The 12521-nt window shown below is 45.1% G+C and overlaps 1 long non-coding RNA gene across 1 annotated transcript in view; it reads left to right on the forward strand.

Moving 5' to 3' along the window:
• The first annotated feature begins 4252 nt into the window (after positions 1 to 4252).
• Positions 4253 to 12521, forward strand: part of LOC108445593 — a 25254-nt gene continuing 16985 nt past the window's right edge. Inside the window, exons 1-3 of the long non-coding RNA XR_001860519.1 lie at positions 4253 to 4332; positions 4818 to 4897; positions 7339 to 7517. This is a non-coding gene — a long non-coding RNA (uncharacterized LOC108445593). The remainder of the gene's footprint in view (positions 4333 to 4817; positions 4898 to 7338; positions 7518 to 12521) is intronic.

The following is a 12521-nucleotide window of genomic DNA, read 5'->3' on the forward strand; positions in this document are numbered from 1 at the left end:
ACAATGCGAGACATGACAGCAGGCCCATAATTATAGTATGCTGAAGAAATGCTTGTTATTATCTACTATTTTTAGGACCAGTGTGCAGAGCCTCTTAATTTACATAAGCTTTAGACGTTCACACATTTTCTGTCTTTGCTTATGGATGATAAATTTTGTTCAAATGAAAGATGAAGACGTTGTGTTAGGTGAGAGGTTAGCCAACTGGGAACTTGATTACTGTGAACAACAAAAGCATCTGTGGAAACTGAAAAAGGAGTATTTATTTGAGAAAGAATTGTTTAACCCAAGATTCACAACATGAAAACCGCAACATGCAAATGGAGTCTTGGTACCTTGTGATTTGGGAAGTGGTTAAACGATAATGGGGGGAGAAAAGAAGACAGGGAAAAATCCTATAATCTATTTATCACAAGGAAGGTGAATATTGCAGTGTGTTCTTACAAGGAACGAATGTTTTGTGCTTGTTGAGGTTTCCCTGTTGAGTGCTGAGGACACAAGCTATTTCCAGGAGGTTCTGTGGGTCACCCACTCACTGGTCTGCCTGCCCAGATGCCTGCCAAGCCATTTCTCTTGGCTGTGTTGAAGGCCCCAGCTCTGAATAGCTGGTGAGGTGTCTTGGCTTGGGGATGTTGAGGTTTGGAGCAGAGGCTGTGCACCTCCAGGGTGGCACACCATCCTCCAGCAGAGGTATGGTGCGGTGGATGGAAACTGCCCACCCCTCCTGAGGGCCTCAGCCTGTCCCAGCTCAGTGTGACTGGCTGCTTTTGCCTCAGCAGCAGTGCTGGTGCTGCCCAGTAGAGCCTGGCTGCTGGCAGGACAGTGCTGGTCCCCAGCAGTGCCACCAGCCATCCGCTGTGCTACACGCAGCAGCACGGTGCTGGCAGCTCTGGCACTGCCACAGGTGTGCTGTGTGGTACTCAGGCTACTGGGCAAGCTAGAGGAGTTGCCAAAGCAATGAACCATACTTTTCCTCTCTAAGGAGCCCTCTGTGATGTCAGAGAATTTACCCTCATCTCCCTCAATGAACTTTGCTAGCCACAGCCTGCATATTCCCAGGTCAGAGCAATGTTACAGACCCTCCTCTCCCATCAGAGCTATGCCTGACCCTCATGGACAAGGACAGTTGGAGGTGCACAGAAGAGCTGGCAGTGGTTCTTGCTGCACCGTCTGGCTGAGCAGAGCACTTTGGATTGTGGTTTTGGTCCAGCAACACTGGTAACCCATTGGTGGAGAGGTGCTACGCTGCTCAGCTTCCTTCTGCTTTCTGCAACCATTGCAAGGCTGTTCCCTGCACTAAAAACCAGAGAAAGCAAATAGACACATGGCTGAGACAGACATGTGAAAGGCTTGTTTGTACTCATTACACTGGAGGATGTTTTGAGATCAGATCATCCATCCGAAAATATGACCTTTCGTAATACTGCCAAATAAGGTCAAGGATGTCTGCTCTTCTCTGCCTCTTATACAAGCTGGAGTTGCCTGAAGCACCTTCCACCACTATGACCAAGTTTTCTAAGCTGAAGAACAAAACTGAATTTTTTCATCAGGGCTTGATCTCTTGTTTTTATGCTTTGTTTGCCCAGTGTGAGTGATTGTGTGAGGAAAGTTACTCATCAAAGAAGCCAGACGAGTTGCCCCCATACAGTACTGCCATATAACATGGAAAGAAGTCTTTCAGAAAGTAGCCCAAATGTTTCAGGGTTTAGTTTGGTAGTTTTTGCTCGGGAAGAAAGCTGTGAGCTGCCAGGGCAGTGCTGAGCACCTGATGAGATATGTGAGCTAAGCTGCCAGGCTGGAGCACAAACATGGGGCTCAGGTACAGAAGTGTGTACAAAATAGCTACGGCTCCAGCTGCCTGTTTAGCAGACCTTTTGTAGTAGCACAGAGGGGCTAGTAACAGGGTGGGAAAGATGACAATATGTTTGATACAAACTTTAATTGCTAAAGGCCTTTCCCAAAGGCCAATAATGGCAAAAGGTGTAAATGGAGGAAGGCTGTAGCTTCGCCTGTCTCACAGATGGGCTGTGAGGAAACTGTGAACGGCCAAATGATAACAGACTATCCAGTCATTCCAACATCAGCTCATTAGCAGTCTGTCAGATATTTTAATTTGTGTACTTGTGGGCTAAGCTGATATTACAGGATTGCCTCAGCTCCCAGGCATCCCTTTAACTCAGAAGGAAACAGTGAATGAATAAACCTGGCGATGTGAACTGATACTTGTGCACTCTTGGCTTTTGGGGGCCACTTTGAGATCCAGCCAGGGTTGCGTGACCTGTGAAGCCCCAGCCTGGCAGGGGGAAAGCAGGGATGTCTGGTGTGTTGCTGCTGTTGCCCTCAGTCCTGCTTTCTTGGGATACTGCGTCAGGGAGACTGTGCCAACTCACAGGTCTCCCAAGCATGAAAAGGTCAGTTCTCCAAATGTAATAAATTAGTTAAGCAGGGGGCCTGAGACAGTTTGGGTTTGTTTCAGATAAGTCAGATATTTCTTTAGACTCTTTCACTAAAAGAGGGAACCAGCCATATACAATGGAATTTTTTACCTCCTGAATCTCTCACAAAAGATTCACCGGACCCTCATCAGTCATCTTGTCAAAACTACTGGTAGTTAACTTTCAGATGAGGGTACTTGTGCTAGTTAACTGACTTTAGTCCCCAGGTAATTGACTTTTGGAAAGGTAGTCTCTCCAAACTCCAGCTTTCCAAGTTTCTTCTGAATCAGGAGACCATTCTTTCCTGAGGAGAGTGGGCTGGTCTGAGGTCGAAGCACACTCCCCAGCAGACTGCCATGGCTGTGCATCTCGACAGCCCAGCCTGCCTTTGCCAGGGCAGGGAGCCAAGCTGGGAGTTCGGGCAGTCAGCAGCGGCTGTACCTTGTGTGTGGGGTGGGCCATGTGCCTCAGCTGGGAGATTTATGGGTGCTGCTGTGTCATTGATATGTGGCCACACACTGAGCAGGAACAGTCAGGCATTAAATGGCTGGAAGATCTTCTAATTATTCTTAGGTTTGTAATGTTATTACTGAAGCTGATGAGAATTAAGTCATACCTGCATAATAAGAATGAATATGACAGGGGTAATGTAGTCAAGTGACAAAATGTAGTGTCCTCATGGGGCAGAAGGGGTTACTGACAGAGCCCTTCAATCACAGAGAGAGATCCTCCTGTGCAGCCTGGTCAGCCTCTTGGGCACCTCACACCTCAACATTAGTGGGAAAATGCCTTTATTTCTTTAGCTTAGGCATGTCAGGGATGGCTGTGAACTAAGAGCCAGTAAAAATGCTGGGATTTGTCTGTCAGACCACAATTTGGAGATGGTATTTCTTTTAATCCACTTCAGTTTTACATATTGGCAAGAAGCATTATAATTGATTGCATTGAATTACATTGGAATCTCTCAGCTGCTTGATCAAGAAAGGATATCAGCTCCAAGCAGGCCTGACTATATGTTGGCATTGAAAATGTTACAGGCACATAGCCACATTCTGATTCATTCCTAATGAGATTTTGAAGTTCACACTATAAAATGTTCTGTCAATTAAGTCAGAAATTCATAGCAACATATTTACTTCAGTTATCAGTGTGTCCTTTCAGTGCAGGGATCCCAGCTGTTACAATGGTGTTTTCTAGTTCCACAGCCTCATCAAAGCCCATTCAAATATTCTCATTGTAATCCATGTTAGTTTGTGTTTTGACTGCAAAGAACAGCTCTGTGGAATATATGCAGTGGGAAGGAAGCAGCCTAAAAGATAGTTGCAATACAAATAGCTATCGTTCTGTAGCATGCTGTAGCTGGAATCAAACAGGGCAGGAAAAGTCTTCTTTACCAGTACCAGGGTTTCCTGGTACAGGTTTATGATTCCCATCGAGGCTGACTCCCAGCAAAACACTTTGTGGGAACACCACTGTGCCCTGCACCTTGGAGGGGCTGCTGAGGGGACAGGTTGTGCTTGTCACCAATTAACAAAGATGGACATGCAGACAAGGGAAAAGAGTGCTTTTCTTCTTGAGATAGCACAAGTCAGGAAAGTGCAAAGCTGATGGCAGCTCCTGCATTGGCTGTAACACAGAAAGCAGCTCTCACTTTGCTTCAGAGCATAGAGCGTCCTGTTCTGCTTGAATTCAGTAAGTCCCAGTTTATTTAGCTGAGTTTATTGATTTAGGAATCAATAAACTAGTAGTAGCTGAAGTGACTTGGTCTTTTTAAATGTGAATCCCCTTTCTTCTCAGCTTTCAGGAGTCTGAAGCTCTGACGACTGCTCTGTGGGAGGAGACAGCTCTGATCCAACTTCCCTTCTCTACAAGCCCGTTAGCCAAGGGATCTGCAAGGGTATGTTTTACAATTTCTGAAAAGTATTGAAGTCAGGTCACCGAGTGGGGGCTTAAAGGTGACTGTGGGCACATCTGCCTCTCACAAGCAGGGGTTGAGGGACTGCAGGTTTGAGAATGAAAGCTGGGTAGTGCCTGCTTTGAAGACATTTCTGTCACTTGTGCATGCCAGTACTCTGCCCCGCGACAGGGAGGAACATCTTAATCTTAAATGGGGAAAAATGCCACAAAGTTGATGGTGAGCCCCAGAGAGTCTGGGACCCTGCAGCTGCTACCTGTGTTTCTGCCATATTTCCCTTATAAATGTCCTTGGACTTGGAGTTCTGTGATTTCAGGAAGCAGAGCAGGAGCCACGCTCCTGTGTCAGCACTGCCCATGCAGAAGGCGTGGCCAGCCACATGCAGGGGAGGTGGCTTTGACACAGAGGTTGTGGTGAGGGTAAATTATGTAATATTAACACACAAATGCTTTCCCTTGCCTTGCCAGGGACTTATTCCCAAGTACAGTTGTGTTCACGTCTTCCTCAGGCTCAAGATCAGAAGCTAAAGAAAGAAGACATGTATCAGGTGGGTTTTTTTCTTCTTTCTTTGCAAGTTCCCACTGTGAACATAGGACCAGTTTTAAAACAACTGCTGAGTTTGATGGGGAATTTCATGTGTTTTGAACTGTGTGAGAGGGTAACTATTTGGTAGATAAGTCATCATGTTAAAGGCCGGGAAACTGCAGTGAACCTGTGTGATTCTTAAAGCTGCTTGGTCCAGCAGTTGTGTATTTTTAATTTCTTGGCTTATTTCCGAAAAATGGAGGATCTTATGCTGCAGCACGTATAAGAGACCCTAGAAACCTGCTAGGTAGAGCTGATTGCTTGTGAAAGGTCTTAATCTCCTCAGACTGTTTCAGGCTGTGCTGTTCACCTAGGATCCTTTATCCAGTTAAAAAGTTGTTCAGCATGTGAAATACCAGGCTCCTGGTGTTTCTTAGTGAGCTTCATGTGCTGGCCAAATTCCACTCAAATGCACCCCAGCTGCATGTGCCAGCAGTGAGGCTTCCCAGGAACAGCAGCTCCTTGCTGGCAGCAGCGGGAAGGTCCAGGGCAGCATTCGGACATGGGCTCACTTCTCTTGCAGCAGAAGGTTACAAGTGTCACTTGTAAGGGTTTCCTTCATGCACTTTGAGCCTTTCCAGGCAACTGTGGTGGAACCTTCCTTCTCAACTCCATGTGTGTGGTAAGATACCAAACTGTATTACAGCCCTTGCAATACTCATGTTGTCACAGCATATTGTGGCACTCAAGATACAAATGTCCTTTTATTTTCACTAAAGCACTGCAAGCAGCGCTGACAGCAAAGCAGCAATATATGCTGTCTGTGCTTGGATAATAAATATTGCTGGCTTGAAATTCTTCTGCACACTGGGCATGGATTGTGTTTTACCACATCACAGGATACAATGACAACAAAGGTGTTCCTTCCCCTTAGCATAAGGTAAACAACAAACAAGCAAAGCTAGTTTGGCTGTCACTGTGATGATCAACACCTCCATCCAGGAACACCAAGACTCAGCATTGCTTTCATTTCACAAACAGAGGTAATGGCAAAGCCACTTCCCTCCTAGCTATCAAAAGCTTATAAAGAGACTGTTTCATCTGAAGCTTTGTGTAGGCACATCATACAAATACTTCACCAGAATACGTTGGAACTGTGGCATTTTGCTACTTTCTTCACCACTGCAGAGGAATTACCAATGTAGCCACCAGTCATTTTCAAAGGGATTTTCATCCTGCATTTCCTTTTATGGTTTTGTTTTTTTTATTCTAATATTGCCTTTCTTCTACCCACTCCCCACTGCGACTGAAGGGCAAAGCTTAGTCTAACAAGAGCTAAATAACGCACAAAGACATATAGGTAATGTTGCAGCTTTGAAGTCCAATCTAGGAAGAATGAAGGCTCCTGCAAGTTCAATGCTCTATTGGAGGTTTTCTGGAGTTGAAGAGTAACAAATACTCAAAATGATGTATTTTAAGGAGCAACATCATCCTAGAAGCTGCTGACCTATTTGCCCAATAGAAAGTGACAGAGGAGTTGCAAGTTTTCTCCTCTTCTGCTGTAAGTGAAGCTGGATGCCTGACCCTTTGTTATCAGTAGTTTGCAGATACTTGAGGCACCTCACTTCACAGGTGGCCCCAAGGAGATGGATGATTGGATTTTAGGTGAGTGGTCCAGCCAACGTAATTTCTTGCCTCTCTCAGGTTTTCCATGGCAGGACCTTTTCCAGGTGCTGCTGGGCATATCCACAGTTTCTGCTGCTCAGGAAGTTGGTGGGTCCTGGGTCTTGGTGGACCCAATGTGCTCCAAGTGCTCCTCCTCTGAGCCTTGCCACCAGCTTCTGGCACACTGCCCACCTGTGCTATGGCCACTGCATGGCTCCTGGGCAGGATGGTAGGTCACCTGTTCTGGTGTGGGTACTTAGCATGGGCCATTCACTTAAGAGTTGATGATCCTTCTGGGTCCCTTCCAACGCAGACTATTCCATGATTATTGCATTTTTTGTGAAAGGTCATTGGAGGAAAATAATTTCACACCACTATCAGCAAGATTTTGGATGGGGGGGACCACTGATAGGGAAAAGCCCTACAGCTGGAGCGGCCCATGGGAAGCTCTCAGCCAAAACCTGGAAACAAAATCTGATACAGATCTAATAGGGCTCAAAACCAAAAGATGATGTTTGATATGAGATGATCCAGACATTTGAATGAATCTGCTTCTAGTATAACAAGAAGATGGAAAGTCTCCTTTCTTGGAGGGAAAAAAGTTAAGCAAAAATCAGATCAGATTGGTAGAGGAGAAAGTAGAGTTGGAACTCCTGAAGGATGAGGGAAAGCAAGAGGCTTGGTCAGGCTGCAAGACAGCTGGAGAAGGGGGGAAAAATGTCTGTGTTGTTGGAGAGACACTGAAGAGGTCTGCTGCTGTAGCCAACTGTTTTTCATGCAATTTTTTTCTTCCCTAAGACCAGGGGCCAATATTCTACTGCGTTTCCACAAGGCTCACTTCTCTTCAGATTCTCCAGACCAAGTCTCTGGTGGTGATGTTCTTGGGCTGATCAACCCTCCTGCAAGCAGCTAAGGACATGCATATGCCACTGTGAGAAGAGGAATATACATGCTTTAGGAAAGGACTTTATGGCAAGGTGAGGAAACCTCAGCAAGTTCCCAATGGTCCTGCTGCCCTGCCTTTCCTCCACATCCCAGTCGGTAGCTATCCTTGCAAAGTTGGATGCCCCACTGTAGCCAGGAATTGGGGACAGCTCCCTGTGGCACTGTCTGGGGAGCAGCCCATAGTACCTGTGTGCTACTCTCCTGAGCCTATACTCTGAATGAAGCAGAAGACAGCCAGAAGAAACAAGTGCTGTTTTTCACTGCATCAGCAAGGCAGCTGGGGCAGCGGTGCAATGGCAAAGGGGATTCGTGTGCAGGAATGTCTGACCGTGCCATGGGAGAGTGGACGGGAGAGGGGAGCGCTGCTCCCAGGGCTGCTGCGTGCGACCTGGCAGAGCCCCATCTCAATTATTTCCAGGCAGCGTCATGCTCCCTTCGCAGCCCACAGAGCCACCAGGCAGGCTGCCAGCAGAGGCAGCATTTTGGCAGGTTTTTAAACGCTGACTGAGCGAGTGTGTGGCAGGCCATTTGTACCATATGGCACCCAAGAGCTAATCCGGGAGAGGGTGCTGGGCAGTGAGGGGGGCCAAAGCTGAAATGCCATTTAGAAGTGAAACATCAGCCCAAGTGGCACAAGGCCATAAAGCCAAACAATGAAAGAGACCAGGGGTGGGAAGGGAGCTGGGGAGCAGAGGATGGCCGTGCTCTTGAAGCCAACCAAATTTCCTTACCTCCACTGTCCATATTCACTGAGTGCTTAGAAATGCTGTTATGTTGAGTATAAGCATATATTATAAATATTGAAATGGAGATCTCAATATATATGATGTATTTTGTATGCATGTGTTGCTCTGCTCTGGGAAACTCAATGAAGAGAAAGAAGAGCTGTGCAGAAAAATACATTTCTGGCTCTGCCCTGGAATGGGGAGCTGGTACTGATGGCTGCTGTTGCCATGATCTGTATGTAGTAGAAACTATTGATCTCAAAGGGAACCATCAACTGAGAGAATGGGAATCCTGACCTTCAGCTGGTATTGACCATTTTGGCCCTGGGAAGTCAAGTAGATCTGGTCCATGGTCATCTTGCCTTTGAAAGGATGTTTTATCCTCCAAAGATCAATTGATAGAGTTTTCATTTACAGTCTTGTATTAAACAAATGACATTGTGTAATCGTTTGCTCTCTGCTCTTGGGCTCTAATGGATAGCACTTGTCACAGTTATTGATTTTTCTTCTCTTACAGAAATCTAGTACTTCAGGAATATTGAGTCAAGCTATTATCCAGACAGGTGCCAGCCCTCTGAATGACAGACAACAGGCTATTGTCACTGTAAACACTTGATAGGTGGCAAAAAAAAGTAGCAAGAGTGTCATTTATGCACTAAAATACTATAAATAGGATAGGCTTGGTAGTTCTTTCAAGCCTTAGCTTATAAAGAAGATAGGATTTGTTATGCTGGAATAGACTGATTTCTTGTGTGCTCCCTTCACTGTGGTAACTGTGACCAGATGCCCTGGTGGATGGCTCCAGTGAGCTGATCCCCACAGTGAGCAGGTTATTCCCAGGTTTTTGCTGATGTCAGAAACTTGGGGACACTTCACACTGTTCCTTTCCTTCTTGGGATGTCACTGCATTTTTGGATCACTGCTGTGTTGGATGACTGCCTTGGATGAAGATGTCCAAAACAACAAGAGGTTGCAGCAATTTTAAACTCCCCCAAAGTATAGGTAATGAAATTTGTCTTCATTTGTCTTCAAATCTTGTCCTCACCATATTTAATTTGTGTTTTCTTTAATGTACAGGTGAAGGGTGGTAGTTCTGCTGATCTGCCATGTGTCACATGTGTATGCTGCCTCCTCCTAGCATGAGGGTGCAGAGACCCGTGGGGCTGGAGCAGGATGGCACAGTGTGGTCCTGTCTCAAGCAGCTTTCAATGAAAATGAGCATTGGCTTGGTCTGGGTAAGGAAAAATGCCCAGGATTCTTGTCTTGGCAAAGGGAAGCTGGTAAAGTTTAGAAGCAAGTCATGAACTGGTGATCTAAAATTAAAATACTAGAAAAGGATGCCCAAAAGGAACAATCAGAGTGTGTTTCTGCTTAGCTATCTGTCTATTTTTCACAGAAAAATCTGATGTGAACATAAAAACAGAGAGCACTCAAACCCAGCTTCCTGGATAGAGAGAGAAGAGCTCCAGTGTGGTGGCCCTTTGTTGTATGCTCACAGGCTGCCAGGTGATGGGATGTGTAAGACACGACTGTGTGTTAGCAGCACTGCCCATGTGGTGTCTTGGGGACAAAAGTGACACTGTGCTTGTCCCTGGTGCCACTGTGTGTCACTGCCAGGGCTGCATGCTCTCACACAAAGCACTGGAGGCCATCTCACCTCTACCACAGCTCCTCTGCCACAGCTCACCTAGCTTAGTGGCTTCCTACAACATCTCCCAGTTCAAAAGAAACTAAACCTGCTATGCTTATTTGACTCAGAGGAGCTGGTTAGTATGCACATCATTTCTGCATCTGCACAGCACTTGAATAGCCTGGGCCTTTTCTTATTACACCAGTGAATAGCAGGCTTACACAAGCAAGTGAAATCAGCTTCCACATCAGGAGGAAGAGAAATCTGCAGTTGTTGGGGAAAACCTTTCAGGTATTTAGAGCTGTTAAGTTGTCTGAAGCAGTTGTTGGTTATAATACCACCTTTGTCCATGGCTTGCTGTTTAACAGCACAGTGTGTTGGTGCCAGTGATCCCACACATTGTTGTCAATGCAGGTGGTGGTGGAGAAGGCTGTGTGTGTTTAAAAAGGGCTTGGGAGCAGCTTAACAGTTAACATCAAAAATACCTTTGAGTGTGTCTGCCCCATTCCAGTTGCCTGACTCCATGAAGCAGCTTTTCCCTTCCAGCTTTGGGCTCTGCACCCTTCCAGCTAACAACCCTCGATAGGTCCCATCTGAGTTTTAAATTTCAAAACACTACTTCTGATGCTTCCTCCTCTATCTCCCCCTCTACTCCTATATTCTTGGTGCATCTGGCTTTTTCCTTAGGCTCGAGTCCTGTCTAAGCCTGGTCAGTGATTCTGCTTCTTGTGAGATCCAACTCTGAGCTTTGCCATCACTCCCTGTGGAAGGGAGGTTTTGCAGGCTCTTTCAGATGTCTGAGCTGCCAGGTTATCTACTTTCTTGCTGCGTGTGTTAAAAGAAGCAGCTGGTTTATCTGATAGTATCTGCTGTTGTAAACTGTGCTGCTAGTTGTTCACCATTTAGATATTTGCCTTTTCTTAATGCTTCCTCTGCTGTCTCACCAGTCAGATTTCCCAAATAGCAAGGGAGCACCTTGGTCATTTTTCCTCTTGACTAAATCCTTTACACTTTCTCACTTCTCTTCAGCAGTTCCAGAAAGAATATCTTCTAGGGAAAAAGTAGCTGTATAGCTGTATTTTAATCAGGCCTCCATTGCATCCATGTATGCAGCCCTTGCTGGTGTAATGCACTCAGTTATCCCTGTGTTCAGCACATCGGCCAACCACCATTTGAGTTTTCTTTCTTTTGTTTCTCCTTCACTCCTGCATCCTCCTTCCTGCTGCTGGGAAGGGTTCTCCACAGATCCAACCCCTGGATGCAGGCGGCACAGGGATGTTGGACAGGGCAGCTCCTTGCAGCACCTGGACATGGAGGTCTTGCAGCAGTAACACATGCTGCTCCATGAAACCAGGGCTGGATCCTGTGCAGGTTGTAAGTGCCTTCAGCTCCTCCCTCCCAACCTCTGTCTGGAGGCATGAATTCCTTAGGAAAGCTTTGTCTGCTGACATGGAAGACAAAATTATTACCTGTCTTTTGTTTAGCTACATATTGCCCCGAAAACAGATTTCTGGACCCCCAAAACAATGCAAATACATTAAAAAAACTATTATAAAAGAGAGATGCTAAAGTTAATCTGGATATTTAAATCATAAAACTTTAATCAAATTATTAAGTTCAAGTCTAGATACAGGCTATTTCACTGAGCTTTAGTGTATTTCCCCTTTAGAAGATATTCTAATTTATGACTGCTTAAGTAGAAGGTACAATAGTTTGCATAAAAAAATGGAACTGGAGGTCCTTTCACTGCACTGTAGTGCTGCAAGTGTATCTACCATCTCCTGTCAAATGTTCATCTTTTTTGAATCCCCAAATTCTTTTTTTACAAAGTGGTAAGCTTGAACCAGGGCTACGAACCAGGATTTATATAGTTGTTTCAGGAATTGTTTTTTTAAAACCACGGGACAATAAAAACTTGACTAGAGGACTGCAGCTCCTTGTCCTGGAGGGAACGAAAGCCCTCTTGGTTTTTGTAGAGGTGGCTCACCTGATGATAAAGGCACTGCTTGGAATATTTTGCAGATTGGCGTTTCTGTTTGTTGATTCCATATTAAACAGAATAACCAAGCATGCTGAAGGTAAAGCCCTCGTTTAATTAACCCTCTTGGTGTAGTACCATGTGATTAAATGTGACTGAGCTGCTCCTTGGGGCTTCTGCTACTGAAAATACTAACAATAATCATTTGTTTTCTTTTTATATTTAAACACATTATTGCATAGCTTGGTGCAGAGATAATTACCAATTTTATCTCCTGCGTTTTTCTAATGTTCATTAATAACAATAAAGGGTTGTAGGTTAAAAACTCATTTAATTGCCTTTATGTTAATGACATTATGAATAGCCTTAGCTACAAGATTTTAATTCTGTCCAGTATCCTGTTTCTCAGTAAAGCCCCAGGAGAGCTGCTCATTTTATCAGCATTACTGATTCAGAGTTTTTCCTTGCAGGTGGGTTTTTGTACATAATCAGAATTAATGCACAACACATTTTGCAAGGAACAGAGTAGAAGCTCTCTGAATAAGTAATTAACTAGAGTGCCCAAGGAAAAATGCCTGAGCAAATTTTTTAGCATATTCATAAAACATTAAGAAGAGTCACAAACACAGTGGAAACAATTTACTGATAATATGCTTTCATGCAATTTTCTAACTCTCTTCCTTTTTTCTCTCCTTCTCTTTCC

This window comes from Corvus brachyrhynchos, unplaced genomic scaffold (assembly GCF_000691975.1).
Source record: "Corvus brachyrhynchos isolate BGI_N302 unplaced genomic scaffold, ASM69197v1 scaffold101, whole genome shotgun sequence".
In the NCBI taxonomy this organism is placed as follows: domain Eukaryota; kingdom Metazoa; phylum Chordata; class Aves; order Passeriformes; family Corvidae; genus Corvus; species Corvus brachyrhynchos.